Genomic DNA, 16572 nt, shown 5'->3' with positions numbered 1-16572 from the left:
TGTTACCATAGCTGAGTGGAGTTAGGAGTTATGAGCAAGGTGAGGTATTACTGTACCAAATAACATAATTGAAAATGAAATAAAAGCAACCCTGGCTACAATCTGGGAAAAATGGAACTTTGTGCAACCAGGTTTCTCACTTTCCCTAGCAGCTGGACAGTGATACCCATCCCTGGCTTGCAAGTGGTTGAATGGCATTAAGTCTCCACCTGATTGCTTGCATTAAATAATTTGGGGTAAATGTCTTCAGAATTTGATAACCAACATCATTTGCCTGCACAGCCAGGTTTGTATGAAAAGGGGTTCTTTTGGTTGGTTGGGCTTTGGGGGGTTTTGAGGGATTGTTCTTTTTTTGTCTGATGACATGAACAGCAAAGATGTGGGATAAAGGGGGCAGCTGGAAAGGCAAGTTCTGACAGTACATCATTTTCCTGAGTAGGCAGTAAAGCTCTTCCAGAGAAGGGAGCTCTCTTTTAAAAGAAATGTAAAAGAAAAAACAACATACAGTTTGTATGGCCTGTTTATAGTTTTAGCATTAGTCAGGTTATTTTAGGTCACTACACCGCCTTAATGGGCTCTTGTGGTTGACTATGAGACATTCCCAGCAGGAAAAAGAGAGTACTTTTCACCATTAATTCTCTCTGGGCTTGCCTACACCTCCCAAGAGGAACCTCACCACCTTCCTGGAAGCAATATGCCTCTGCAGGAAGTTCCCCAGCCCAGCAAACACTACTAACACTGCTGGAGGGTCATACAGTGTTCTTCCCTGGATATTTTTGTACTGTCTGTACTATTCCTTCTTTCTTCACAATGAATGTCACTCTCCTTCGTTTCAGAATTTCAGGGCAGAAAGGTGCTAGAATTGACAGCAAAAGGATCTGTAACTATTTTCAGGGTTGGCAAGGACCCTATAAACTTCCCAGCAGGTCTTCAGCATTTAGTACGCTGGCCGCCCACCCTGCAGCAACTTCCTCCTGGTTCTGTTATAAGCACCTTTGTCCTCTGAGGTGAATGACTTTCCCCTCCACAGGCATTCACTGAAGTTGTGCTTGGTATTTTTCAGGCCTTGTGGAAGACAAGGGGACAAGCATCAGGGATGACCCTGAGCAGAGAACTTACTGAACACAACCACGGCTTGGGAGGAGTGAGGGAGACAAATTTCCTCCCTGTTGGAGCAATTGTTTGAACATAAGATGAAAACCCATCTCTCTGGAATGTGCTTGTCAGGAGGAAGGCTGCTGCAGGTATGTGTTCTGATGCTGCTGGACTAGAAATATACAGAATTCCTAGCCAGTGATTTTTATCTTTTTAAAATGGGAAATACAGATACAAAAAAGATTTCAAAATATCTGGGACTGAGTGTGAAAGAAACTGATCTTTATCCTTGCCCATGGAAGAGTAATGCCCAAACCAACTTCTCAGAGTACCAAAAAAGAAAAACTGATTTGAGATAAATTGTGGAAGTTACTGGTTTTACACTGAAACTGCCAAGTTTTCATTCTCTGAGTCTGTCAGAAAGCATAAAAGAAACCCCCACACTCTTATATTTAATTGAGCGTAAGATAGGTGTCTCATCTCATAAAAAGATATCATATAATGGTGAGATCGTAGAGAAATCCACAACACAATGGGAAAACAAGGTGGAAAACCTGGAGAAATGCCATCATTAAGGGAAATTTGTCATCAAAACTGTAACATGCAGTAAGTTATTCAGCTGAGTTAACTTATATAATATTTGCACCTAAAGTTTTTCCAGCATGCTTTCTTTAACAGTTCCAGTCCCAGTGGGATAACAAAATCAACCTGATTTAGCAGTTTGATAGAGAAAGCGTGGTTTCAGTGCTATTTGTAATGCAATAGAGGCTTTGGATAGTGTGGGAGAAAAGGGAGCATTGCAATCAGGGGTTGGAAATACCAAGCAAAGGAAACATGCATTGTGATAGATCTTCCACCAGCTAGAGACTGGCTATGGGCGATCCTACAGCTTTTCCATACAGAAAACATACCAAGTTCATGGAGGGCTTGAAAAAGCCTTTCTCCTCCCATCCTCCTGCAGGCCTCATCCTTTCCTACCATTCTAACTTGCCCTCAATTTTCAGAGACTTTTGAAATGACTGAAACTCAGTACATCTGTTCTGGATCTTAGGGAGCATCTTCCCATCTTCTCTGCTGACAGCATTAACAGCATCTCCCAGACCCTCTCATGCTGCTGCTCCCACACTGCCCCAGTCACCACTGCTGCCCCATGCTAAGCTCTTGCACCCCTGTGGCTTATGCCCCTTCATGTGGTGGCCACCACTCTCCTTCTGTAAAACCAGAAAACTGGGATCAGGGCATCCGCTGTGTACAAGACAAGCCCCAGTGCACACCATTCCCAGACATCTCAGAGCCTCAGGATGGAAAGCTCAATTCTGATGGATAAGGCTCTGTCGAGCGGCTGTCCTGCCTGTGGTGCCCAGAGTGCCTGCCTTACCAGGATCTGCTTCTCACAGCCCTCCCAGGAGCCTCACATTTTTCCCATGCCAAGAAAAGAGCTCCGTTTTATCAGAGAAGACAAATAGGCTGGTAGCATTAAGGACCTCATCTTTGCTCCCAGGTAGGGACAAGTTTGCTAGAGCCCATCTATGCATTTGCACAGCAGTGTTCTGATGACTGATGTCTGACTGTCATCTCCTGTCTATCTGGGCAGCCAGAGGCTCACAGGAGAGTGGGAGCTCACCACAATTGGATTTAAATAAGACTATATTAAAAGCACAAGGCAGGGATACTTTTGTTCATGAAGAAAAGCGTTAGAGGGCTGTAAGGCTCTGCTCTGTACCAGTTTCTTCACCTCTGTGTAATTGCTCCAACATCAGTAACAGTACAATTATATGCTTCCACAAGGAAATTAAAATTAAATGTAACCTAAATCAGTTCGAACTTTGAAACACCGAGCTTGTAACACCTGTGTTTCCTATAGTATAAATTATATTTAAGCCTCAAGGTTGGAGCAAAGAGAAAGCTTAATTAAAGTTCATAGCAGACTACATAATCACACCTGAACCTACATACAAACAGATGAAGCACCAGAAGCCATTTATTTTATCCTGCTATCTCTGCCCAGACTCTAATAAGAATTTTCTTTTAGAATGACAACAGCTTCAGTTACATTTCGTCTTATATGCAGAGGAATGAATGGATACCTTGACAAGCTGCTCTCCACCAACCACAAAAGCTCCTTCGTTAGTCTCTGACATGTTGAGCCATAGCTCTTTGCACTTCTAATTAAATCATCATCCTTGAAGGTGAACCCTTTACAGTATTTATGAGCAGAATCACCTCAGGTGGAGAAGCTGTGAACCAAAGCAATAGGCAACACAGAATTGATGAGGTGCTGTTAAAAATAACTCTGCAGTTTTCCCATCATTTCTAAGAGGGCCAAGACAAAACCTAGAGAGATGGCAAAGCTAGTTTCAGGGCAGACTGTCTTTGAGGAAGACTTGAGATTTAGGAGCTAAAGAAAAAGTAGATGTGACCATCTGTTTGTGCATTTGCTCCCATGGGTGGTTTGCAACACACAGGGTACGTTTGGGATCTAGGCTGCTCTTCACTGGCCTGGGGCAGGAGTACAGGATAGCTGAACATGGTTTGCCAGATCAGAGGGATTTGGTGCACTGGGAACAGGTGGGATTGCAGGTTACTTCAGGTCAATCTGGCATTACAGAACCAGCTGCCACCTGCGCTGTGAGTTGCTTATCTGTGATTACAGCGTACAGGCATACATGTGCATACCCATACACACGCACACTCTTTGCTACCTGCACAGAGAATGCCAAGATCAATGTGCAAGTTATCATCACCACCCTTTCACTACCACTGCATTGCACTTGGTAGATGGAAGCAGGAAAGATGCTACAGCACCATGAAATCACAGTGATCAGCCACTTTCAGTCATATTACTCTCAAGGGTTTGTCTTAGATGTGTGTGGGTGCATAGGCAGATCTTAGCTTTTTATGGCCCACCCTTTGGCAAAAATTTGCCTATTCAGGAGATGCCTCCTTTTTATAACTTCATATTTTAATCTTTACTCTTTATAACAAGAAGTAGAGCTTCTTAATCCATTTAAGGCAAGAAGACACATCAGAGACTTCTCAGAGAAAATGCTCTGGTCCAGGTGAAGGAAACATTTAGATGTTAGGGGTTTTTTTTCCTTTTAAAATAAAGGCAACTTTCAGAATTTCCATTATCCTATCAAGCTACACACATCTCTTCTCTACCCCGGGAGGCAAATGAAATTATTTCTAGCGCTCTCATTATATGAAGATCAGAAAACATTTTTGGCCACATCCAATGGTTATGACATTGATTTGTTTTCTCCATGCTGTGCTTTCTAAAAAAAGGAGCAAGCAGGACAAGTCTGGGTCTCAGCAGGCTTGATGAAATTAGCCAGCACTGAGCCCAAGTTAAAAACAACTTGCTTAGCGCTTCAGTGAGGGTTCCCATGCAGCACTTCTCTAGCTGTGTTTGCTGGGCCTGAAAAAGGCTTGAAACTTTGCCATGTAAATTACTGATTGCTCAACTGACCAGGCAGCTGAGCCAGCAGAGCAATCAGCTGGTGCTGACATGTTTGAACTTATCAGAGAGCTCAAGATCTATGGAAATCAGGGTATATTCCAGCCGCTTCAGCAACTTCCAAACACACTAACAAAAAACACAGTTCCTGAAGGAAATTAGCACGTTACCTGTATAAGGATGAAACAATTTCCAACAAGTGAGCTCTGAAGCAGTCTTTATCACTCAATAACGAACATTAGTCTGGATGACATGACAAAAGAGCAAGTTTTCCCCATTTACCTGGCAATATATTGGCTTATTTCTTACATAGTTCGAGAACAGAAATTCATCTTCAAAGTCTACGTAGTCCCAGTAAAATACACAGCTAAGTCCGGCAGGACAAAATCCTTCCTATTTTTACTGAAGTCACTGAAGTCCCGAAGACTTTAGTAGGGGTTTAGGGTAAGAGAAGCAGGCAGGTGAGTGGGTAATAAAGAGAGTAAATGGTGTAATAAAGAAAAATAGCAGAACAAGATTTAAGACGTTGGGAAAATCTGTCGCAACTTTAAATTTACCAGATCTTGCCATGTAGACAAAGTTACGCACAGCTGATGTTTGCATCAAGATGACAGTTAACAGTGCAGTTTCTACTTTTGCAGTTTTAATCAAAATTGAAAACTTCAACATTTAGTAATGGTGGCAATGTCAAATGCTATTGTGGCTCTGACAGTGACATGCTGTCGCCTCAAAGATAGCAGAATATTAAGGTCAGATGTCTCTGAGCTTTTCATTCATTCTTATTCACACTAAGATAGGACTCCCCCCTCTGAATAGGATACAGCACATTTCTTGTTCTAATGACTCAGGAGCTGTATATCTCATAGAGTGAAAGCTGCCGGTACAGTCTTCTGTTTGCTATGTCATGGTTAGCACATGTCAGGAGTGTAACTGAAAAACTCCGAAGCCTGAAAGCTTTATATCCCTCCCCAGCCCCACATCATACCTATGAGAAAGGGAAGGCTGCAGGAATCAGATGCTTTCTTCAAGGTCATTCCGAAGACACAAGACTTCAGCCCTCATTGGTATTCATGCAGGGCTTTATTCTGCTCAACCAAGCTCGGTGGCAAATTGCCCAAAGAAGTTGTGGGGTTTCCATCTTTGGAGGTACTCCAAATTCAAGTGAGCAAGCCCTGAGTGACCAGAGCTATTCTGACCCTGCTCTGAGAAGGGGAGGGATAATCCTGGAGGTCGCTTTTGGACTAAATTATTCTGCCATTTAAAAAACAGAATTTCCCATGGAAGCAGAATTACACTTGGAATTTCTCAGTTGTAAGGACCTGCTTTCCTCCTTGTTGTTAACAGTAGAACACTGAAGTTTTCCTCTCCTGATCCTTGGGAAGGAGCAAATACTTCCATATTTGAAAAAGAATCCCTTTTCCCTGGTTTTCTGATTGCACACTTTTCTGATGGTCATGGGGAAACTTCTGGCTTTCAGTTTAACACATGCTACTGTGCAGCAACCTACCAAGTTTCACCTAGCTTGGCATGCATACAGTGCTATAAATATTTTTTAAATATGATCATAGTGTGGGGTCCCAAACATCAAGCGAAAGTTTGTTTTTCATCTCCCTATACCTTAGTTTCTTGTGCTAAAGGGTGCAGGCAGTCGTTACTTCATCTCACCATGACTTCATGCAGAGAAACTCAGAATTATTTGTTGATCACTTGGACACTTGTGACAGCGTTCATGAAATTAGAATCATGAAATTTCCAGGGAGCCAATGAATAAGTTTATGTTCAGTTCAGCCTCTGAACAGTGAACTCTAAATAAAATGCAGGTAGCATAAAAGAAAATAAAGAGTAATTCCCCACGCATGGAAATAGGAGTGGGCTGAAGGAGAGGGGGAGGATATAGGTTTATGAAGTCGAACCCTGTGTCATAACACATTTCATCACAGAAGAGCAAGTACCATTAGTACTGCAGGGGTATCTAATTCTGGCACTTCTCAACTTCACATGGTTGGCCTTGCAACCTAGTTATTTTTTATGTGCTTCATAGTGTGCAGAAACTTTCTGATTTTTTGCTAACCAGTGACCTTGTTTAAAAAGAGCATCTATGGTGTTTTAATGACTTTCAGATAACTTTTATAGCTGACATTTTGAACAAGCAGGGTACTCCTGGGTCCAAACTTAAATATATTCTGTTTAAAGAAGTGTCAATTTTTAAGAAACAGTGAAGGATGTGAATTACATCTTAAAATTTCCCAAAGTGCTTGAAGATATTTGTTGAATCAATACATATAAACATATATATAAAAAAAAAAAAAGAAAAGAACCCCAAAAATGTTTACAACAAAGTATGTTTAATCTATAGAAAAACTGCAAAGTTGACTCATTTATAAAAAATTCAAGTATTTCCAATACTTTCAGCAAAAACTTGCTACTTATCTCTTTTTCTACTATAGTATTTACTACATGATTTCTACAGACATCATTTTCCTTAGGCAGATAGTTTCTTATGCTGTCTAAATATCAATGACATTAGTAGTTTTTTACTTCAAGACGCCTTTATTCTGAAACTCTTCATTCTCAAAATAGCATTTTCACATTCACAGAAAACATCCTAGGATTTTCACAAGGAGTACTGGTCACACTGGAATATGTTAGGTATAATCTTAATTCTTCAAACAGCTGAGCAATCCCCTTAAAAGGAGATTCAAAGGAAAACCACCAAAATTTCTTTGACATGTGCGGCCAAAATGCCTTTCAGTTGCAAAACCAAAGCTGTGTTTATGATGCACTTTTATCATTAAAAATTGATGGCATGGCCATGTTGCTTAGCTAACAGGTTTGGGGTGGGCTGTGATGAGTTTCCCTGTGTGCTGCTTTCCAGAGACAGTGGCCAGAGCAGTGGTGTAATCAGGCTCCTGATGGCACCCAGTGGTCCCTTCTGGGGACACTGCCAGAGCAGTGACTGATGCCACCCTGCAGGCTCCCAAGGTCAGGTACCACTGCAGGCCAGCAGGACTGCGGGCTGGAATAGTGAAGTCTTTGAAGGCTGAAAACACTGCTGCAGGCTAGTATGTGGACATGGGTTTGTGCGAGGCTTTGCAGTCTCCTTTTAAAAATGGAACAGGCTTTTTAAAGGTTGCAATCTTTTGTGACATTTCAGTTTCTCATTTCTTGCTGCTGGTGGTGCAGCTGACAAATTGAATCCAAAGTGTAATTCAAAGAACTGTTTACCGAAGCCCTCTGTTTTCTCTTCTTGGCTACCTCTGGGACCTGGGCAGTGTTCATGTGGCTGCTCGTAAGTGCTTCTGAATGCTAAATTTGACCCCAGTCAACCCAGATAGCATCTGTCAGATGGCAAAAAACGGCTCCTGACTGACAAATAGAAGAGCAGTAGGACTCTAAAAATAAGGGTAAAGCTTTTAAAGTAATTTGATCACATACCATGGGAGAATATCGCATGAGACTAATCCTCATTGACACTGATTTCCATGTTTTATGAAACATTTTTTAATTATCGTTACATTTTGGGGGGCAATGTTCACAGCTTTTCTCTCCCAAAGTTAACCTTCAAAGAAGCTGCAACTTCTGCAAGAAGGCTTTCACCAAACAGCTCCAGCAGAGACATCGCTGTTTCCCTTCCCTGGGTCCCATATAATGGGAATTCATGCTACAGGCCACATCCCCAGCTAGTAAAATTGAACATCACTCTTATCCAGCTGATATTACACTGAATTGCACTATTAATAAAATAGGTCTCTTTTCCTTTTCCTTTTCCTTTTCCTTTTTTCTTTCCTTTTCCTTTTTCTTTTTCTATTTTCTTTTTTTCTTTTTCTTTTTCTTTTGTCAGGGAGGAACAGTGTCTATCTACAGATGCAGACATAGTTTTGCATCTCTACGTATAACACAAACTGTTTGAATTACAGGCACCTATGTGTGCACACTTTTAAATTAATGTATGCTTGTAATATAACCAGTATGTCTTCAATTCACATACAGGTTGAGGTAATATATTAGCTTTTAGGTAGACACAAGTGAAGTTAAGTGTATGGAGAATAACTTTTGTTAGACCAAAGGCTGGAAAAAAAACCCCATGTGTTCAGGCAGTGAGGTTTTTTTCAGGTTATTTTCAGGGCTCATGTACCCCAAATTTGTCTTTCTCCCCTTTTTTATACCAGCTATGTTAACAAATAATTGTATAGTTCTCTGCAAACCTTGCTTCACCTAGTAGCCTTAGTCCACCACAGCTACAACAGGGCTAGCATTAGCTGAACACAAACTGCTGCTTTCTCATGGACACATCACGCTACCCAAGCTCAAAACAGCCTCTATTTCCTATCTGTGGAAAACCGCTGCTGTTTTTCTGCACTGTGCTTGAGTTGTTTGTCCTGTCACAATCCCAAACATTGCAATGCATAACAGCTCCTCCGTTCAGGGAGTACACGGGGGCTTGAGATATGCTACTGTCTGTGGTAACTGAGGAGAGAAGGCTTAATTAAATCTGTCCATCATTAGGTGAAAGGTTTCCCTTTTCTTTTGAAAATGGGAAGATATGCAGGTAATTGCCTTTTCGATTTATCACCTTTTGTATCAGGGCTGCTGCTGGCACAAGGCATGGAGGTATTGTACTCTGGGTGTTGGGAGGAAAAAGAGAGGGAAGATGTGGTGGATTTTCTCTGGCAGCCCAGCTTGGAGGACCATCTGGACAGCAGCCTGGGAGCAATTCATCAGCTCTGCAAAATGAAGCTCAGAAGCCAAATGCCTTTTTTCTTCTGTAAGAGCTAGCTAAAAGTAAACCATATTCTGATGCAATGAATTATAAAAGGAGTTAATTTAATATCACTGTGATCTGGCTTAAGTTCAGGCACGGTGAAGTGGTTTCCCAAATTTTATTGACTTTCCTAAGTGTCCTATTAGAGGACAAAAATGTGATTTTGTCAGCAAAAAAGGAAAATACTTAACTGGAGGTCCTAATGCAAAATAAATAAGTAAATAGGCAATCCTTTAGTTTTAAGTGATTTAATAAAGAAAAATGTGCTCTGACAGTCCTGTGATATACTAATGTCTGTGGAGCATAAGCGTCCGCATCTACGGTCATGGATATGTTTTATACGTAAGGTAAAAGTATATGAATGTGGCAATATAGGTGTGTGTGTATGGCCAACTGCCATAGGTCATGTTCGCACTCTGGAGTCAGGAGACGTAATTCACCCTCTTCTTGTCCTTCTTCTGCCCCAGTCAGTATTTCAATGAGTAATATTTCACCTTAAGAGTGGACTGTGCAATAACATGCATGGTGGAGTTCATAGAATCATAGAATAGTTTGAGTTGGAAGGGACCTTTAAAGGTCATCCAGTCCAAGATTTTGAGCATTTGTCAAATGCTTACTTAAAGACTAAAGGAAACACGTACAATTATTTTCTTTCTGTAGCAAGCTAAAAAGACAACAGGTGAAAATGGGAGAGCACAGCAAAGACAGACAGCAGAAGTTAACATACCAGTCCTGTAAATGTTGCACCAATTTTTCTCAGTTCTTCTAGAAGAACTTTTATCTTCCTCAATTGTTTCTCTGTGCAATGCTGTGTAATTCAATTTCTCACAAGCTTATTAGCTCTGTCAGCAAGGCTTTTAACTTCTAGTTTTTGCAACCACAAGTCTCCAATCACCAGTTAAACAAGGGTATGCCTAAAGCTCAGGCTATGAAGTTCAGTCCCCAAGGCAAAGCTTCCATCAGATCAGTAGGGCTAGTACTTTTCGTAATGGATCTCACATAAAAATGTGTGGGTAGTACACACTGTTAAGTGCTTTAATAAATGGGTAATATAGAAATGTTTTGGGTTTCCTCTTTTCTTTCCCTTACTTCTTGTATTCCTTAATATATGACAGAAAATAATAGTTATCTTTAAGACAATTAGTTGGAGAAAAAAAAAATCTGTAAATATGCTTTGTAACTGTTTAATAGACAGAATTTAAAAAAAGAGTCCCTGAACACATTTCCAATATGTTTTGCATTACTGATACTTTTAGGAAGTAAGTAAAATATGCAAAGAACCATAATCAGCTCCTACCTGACTACAGATTTATAAGGCTCTGTCAAAAACTATTACTACAGACATTTGTTAAACATTTTTTTCCTTTTAGTTTCCAATAGGACAGGTAAAAAGTTGTCTGTGGAAAACTGCCAGTCAGTGTTGGCACTGAGCTGAGCTGTGTAATTGCAGAATTTGGGAATGTGAAATTACTGGTAAATTTTTTTAAAAAGAGCTTCGGGAGATAGCAAAATGAGATATTTAGTGGGCATGTGCACACGTACTTGTGATCAAGGATATTGGTGAGAACATCCTTCTTTAACATGAACAGTTGACTTCATTGAGTCTAGTTATGAAAAAGGTGCTGAGCTTTTATGAATTATGACACCATACCAGTCAAGTGAGAATACCTGCTTAAATTCTCCATTTTCATTTCTTTTCTTCCTCATTTTTCATCACAACTTTATTTGTTTTGTACAGCAGTCAGTAGTGAGATCTGCAGTGACTGCTTTGCTTCTATGTTCAGGATGGACAGTCAGGATTTTTAATGTTTATAAGCAGGGAGATCCTTAGGAAACACTGAAGATGTAAATGGTATATTGTATATACTACAGCTGAGACAGGTAGAAAACATATGGTAGTTTTAATTTCCCTAATTAACATGGTAGTTTCCTCAATCTCGTCAAGAATCCGTGTAAATTAATATCCTAAAAGAAGTAGGTTTTGCAGCTAATCGGAGTGCTTGGTTACCACATGATTATTTCTTAACAGAAAAAAATGCACATTAGCATGAATATTCAAATAAGACTGTGAAACATTAAAGATCCATTTGTTCTACAAATAGAACTGTAATGACTTGCTTGCTGAATAAGTTCTTCCTGAAAAGCAGTTTTCTACAGATGTGAGAGGCCAGAAATTATGTTCTTACTCCAAGAAAAGAGGAGAGCTATCTGTTTCCTTAAAGGGCAGCAACTAAACAGACCTAGGAGATCAATCTGTTTTTCTGCCTGGATTTTCAGGAGTGCTGTTTTCTACCATTTTCAAAAGAATAATCAAATCCCAAAATGAACTTGAATAAAATTGCTTGTTCTTTTCAGTTTGATGGACTAGTTATTTTTAGTTGGGTTTAGTCACTAGAAGCAAGTTCTTTTTTTTCGTAGCAAGAGTTTGTACAGATACTTAAGGATTTTTATAACACTTTAGAATCACAGGAAAAACACTCCCCAGCACTTCTGATGCTTTCAAAGTATTTTAAATGCTTTAATGAAAAACTCCACAAAATCTTTCCAACAATATATGCATAAGAACATTAACACTTGCATTTTAGCCCAGTTGTTAGTGAAATACTGGTACTTCACTTTTATACAGTACAAAATAGTTAAGCAGTTTTTTCAACAGTATTTTTTTCTTTTTTTTTTTTTCTTTTCTTTTCCAACAAGGCTTTAAATGGCTAATGATGTTCCAATTAGTTTTTTTCATCTTTTGTAGAAATTTTATTTCCATCAGTAGCAAGATGCAGAAAGACAGTGAGGACTACGTAACTTTATGTGTAGGAAAGACTCTCCCTCATACTCCTGTGATGATCAGCCTGTCCTATGTGTAACTTGTACCAGATCTAAGAGCTTAGATCACAGAGAAACTGATCTCACATCTGGAAGCATGCCCAGTGAAGTAAATGCCTTAATTTTTTCTCTACAGTGAAGAAGATAAAAAAAAAAAAAAGAAAAAAAAAGAATGGATTTGTGCAAAAGGCTAATGTAAGAATGGAGAATCTTGTTCATTATCAGTCTTATTTTTAGTCTATCTACAAGCTGAACCCCAAGCCCTTGATTCCTTCATACTGCTCAGGAAGGAGCATTACTTTTTTAGTATATGTAAGTACATACACCTGTCTGCATATATATAAATGCATGTGCAAGTGGAATAAAATACATAAGCACTTGTTAAAAAAGAGACGAAAAGGGAGGGCACAGGTCAGCATGCTCAGAGCAGTTCATAATGTCTGGGCCTGCAAAAATAATCCATTTGGGTTGACACCTTCCACATCAAGCAGTGTTTGAATGCAGCCTAATGGAATAGGAGCAGGCACTTCTAAACCACAACTCTCAGCAAATAAGCATTGCACAGATTTATGGCACATCCTGCCCTGCAAATTTTCCTTCTAACTTCCTTCTTTTTTTCCTTCTAAGTTTATTTCATTGAGGAAATTTACACACAGAGGCTTAAGCACCAAAACCTGAAGGTTGCTATTTCTTTCACACAGTCAGACTGAAAGTGCATGTTTTTCTCATAAAATGGCTTTTTTTACTTGGAAAATGGATATTGCAATCTCAGTACGCAATTGATGCATGGTGCACAGATGCAGTGCCTTGGAAAACATTTGCATTGACTATCATGATGTTTTCCTAATTAGATGCCTCTGAATACAGATCTATTTCCAGCCTTGTTTTTACTTTGAACTACACAACAAATTCAGTTCAACTGGCAGTTTAGCTTACCCAAATGCCATCAACAGAAGTTAGCTGAAATAAATTAAAGAGGCAGTAATGTGCTTGCAGCGTTAACATTAGCATTTCATGGCCTTTAGCTAGCTCAGGAAATAAACAAGCTTGAATGGTGAAAAGTTTCCTGCTTATGTGGAGAGAAGGGTGTTTGACGGCTGAAGGCTGATTGCCTCTTCTCATCAGACACCATCACTTGCCTTTTCTGACAGTTTTGAGAACTGCAACCATGGTCCTAAAGTATCTTGTTCTCCAAGAAAGGGTTAAAGGTGGGAAGTAGAAGAAAGGAAGGTAAAATGGGGGATGGACATCAAAGAAAACTTTGTTTTGAATAAGCTGATAGAAGAAATAGCTCAATAGCTGGGGATGCAGCAGCTCTCCCTCCTAGGTTACTGATTGAAGTGACATAGGTTTGCTGACTGAAAACCAGCTGGTGTGGATTGTGATTAAAGGTTTTTCCCTCTGGTTATCCTCCAAAAAACAGCTCATGTGAAACACAGGCTGTAGGGAGAGCAAAGCAATCTCTGTTAAGATTTCTGATGCAGTTCAGAAGAGGTACCTATGTTTTCTCATATCATCGTACTCTTTCCACCACTGCTGGAAAAAAAAATGCTTTTAAGTACCTGGAGCTGCACATATAAAATAAAGCTGAAGTGTGATTTTAACCACTGCCTCAAGCTGGCTTCCTACTCCCACAGACAGCCAGGGACATTAGTGCTTTCAGAAGTGCTGAGCACCCAGCAATCCTATGGAAAACTATTCCGTACTGATTGAAAGTGGTTCTTTCAGAAATGATCCATCATGGAGAGAAGCAAGGTTTTGCCCAGCAACTCACGCTGTGACTTTATTAAGTGATGGCACAGGAAAGAAAGGGGTGGTGCAGAGCTGGCAGCAGGCACAGAAGTGATGAAGAAGCTGCTCTGGTAGGACAAAATGGTGCCAAAAGCTGAGCTGAGGTGGGGTCTGATGAAGACAAAGGGGGGAGGAAGAGAAAATTCTCACCTTGCTGGAAATCTGAAGTGTGTTGAATTTCTGTCATTTTGTATCAAATTGGTTTTTTGGTTGGTTTTTTTTTTTCTCTTTGAGGAACATGCATTCCTTCAAGTATCGGGACTAAGGGGATACTTAGCAGGATGAAAACTCAAAATTTGATCATTTAAAAAGGTGAACTTTATGCTTCCTTAGTAATCATGTATTGGATCCCCAAACTGGGGTGATGAAGGAAGGGAGCTGCTTTCTACCCCAGTTGAAGTAGATATCCTGCCCTGGATTTGATTTCAGAAGGGTGTAGCTTGTCTCTGACAAGAAATGCTCTAGCAGAAGGGAGCAGGTGACAGGAGTTGTGGTGTTTATGGCTTTCTGTTGCCTGTGGGTAGCATATATGACAAAAGAAAAACATTGTCCAAGGTGAGAAAACACCAAGTTCTTCAAAATAATAATTATTAAAAAAGACACTTGAAATCTGAATCATTTACACCAGCACTGTCTGGAGTGACTATACCACCTTGTTTTAAAGGACCAGCCTTTATCTTATTCCTATGCCATCTGAGCAAAGGATAAGGAGCTAAATCCACCACAAATGCTTTACTGCAAGAGTTTTGCCTATACTACATTCCAAGACCTGGGCTTTTATCCATGGCATCATCCTCCTGGTGGGCTCCTCAACAAATTCCAGTCCAGAGCTCAGCAAAATGTCACCCAGGCTCCATGATCTCAAAGAGCAGAGACCAAGCTGCTGGGGCCTCTGCCATACCCTACTGCTGAGGCTGTAGCTGATGAAAGACTGGGAGAGCAGCTATAGAGGGGCAAAGCCAAAGACCTAGGACTACCCAGGGAGTGATGGTGAAAACTTCCTCTGCCTGCCACGAGCTTCTGAGTGGCTGAGCTGGCTACCACATGCTGCTTTGCTTCTCCAGATGATGCTGGTGCTTGAGAGCAAATCCTAAAATGTTATCAACAAAAGTTTAGACTTTATCACCAAAGGGTCTTCAGTTTTTCATGTCATTCATATAAATGTGCCTTCAGCCACCAGGAGAACTGCAACTCCAAAGAGCAAAAATTTTAATTCTCTTCCAGAACACTGCAGTATATTTAAATACCTAACTTTATCTTGTCAGGCTAGGTGAGGATTGCTCTGCTATTTTACTGTAGCTTAGAGTTTGATGATCAGTTTATTCCATGATTTTTTTTTTCCAGGCAATAAATAGTAGCTGTATGTGGCAAAGCATCTGGAGCCATTTGTTAGTCCAACACACAAAAGGAGCAGAACAGTCAGCAGAACCATGGTTTAATTTTGAAATTAGGATTTATTTATATCAGCTGGGCAAACTACATTCTTTCATGCACTGTGACTATAAACGTAACTGCAGTAGTAAAGGTCTATCAATAAGGCAAACAGCACCTCCAAAAACAAGAAAAGACATCGCACTTTCTGCAATGAGTACGTGGATGATTTTGCAAGGCAGAGGGGAGAGCTGACATGAGATTTAGTACAGCTTCAGCTGAAGCCATTTTCAGTTTCGTAGCATGGTATTGAAACATAAAGGCTAACTGCAAGGCAGTCTCCAGAGCATTTCATCATTACAGATCTAGCACAGCTTCTGAGAATGATTTAAAAACCATTTTTGTTATTTAGAAATGTGGGATTACAGAAGGCGTTACGTCTGTTGTAGCATAATCCAGCATCGTATAGTCTATGCTTGCTCTCATCAGTGATTAATCAATGACAAAAGATTGTTTTCCAAGACTTTTCACACATTAAAAAGATGGACCTTGATAGCAAGTGCATTTCATGCATTATTAGCAAAATATCAGCTCCTTTTTCAGCTACAGAAGTTAGCAAAGACCTGTTGAAAGAAGTGGAACTTGTTTTTTTGTGGCCACTGATGACTTAAGCTAAAACAGTACCAAAATACTTCTAAAGTTTGTCTCCTGGTGTACAATTAGTTGTAAGGGGAACAGGTCTGCATAAATATTTTCAAGATGGAAGTGAATCATTTGCAATATTTGTAAATGCAAGCAGTATACTACATAAAACCGTCTGCAGTTGGTCAGCATATCATGATGTGCAGCTGGTGACACTAAAATTGACTTTTGAAGCAATCACTCTGCCTTCAATGTAATAGAAAAGAGAATTACTGAATGCTGAATGCTTGTTTAGCTCATATACCACAGAAACAGCAAACATGCTCCCTCCTAAGATATCGGTTTAACTCTAAAGCCTATAGGACAGGAGGTTGCTATCACATTTCCCTCTCTGCTAGCAGATTGCTCTTGTCAGCCTTGACAAATGGGAATTTTTGAAGCACCGAGTACTTAGCTCTGCACAAGAAAGCACAAAGAAACTGAAGATGTTCTGCAGATATAACAAATGATATTTTAGTATTAGTTTATATTTGCTAAGTTGTAATTCTTAAGGATCTTAGAGATGATGAAGAGGTAGATGGGTGAATGCTGCATTTTTAATGATAAAAACTATGACAATCTTAAAATTAGAATA

The sequence above is a fragment of the Psittacula echo genome (assembly GCF_963264785.1).
Source record: "Psittacula echo genome assembly, chromosome: 3".
NCBI classification, from domain to species: Eukaryota; Metazoa; Chordata; class Aves; order Psittaciformes; family Psittacidae; genus Psittacula; species Psittacula echo.
The sequence above is the reverse complement of the archived record's forward strand: the minus strand, read 5'-3'. Positions refer to the sequence as shown.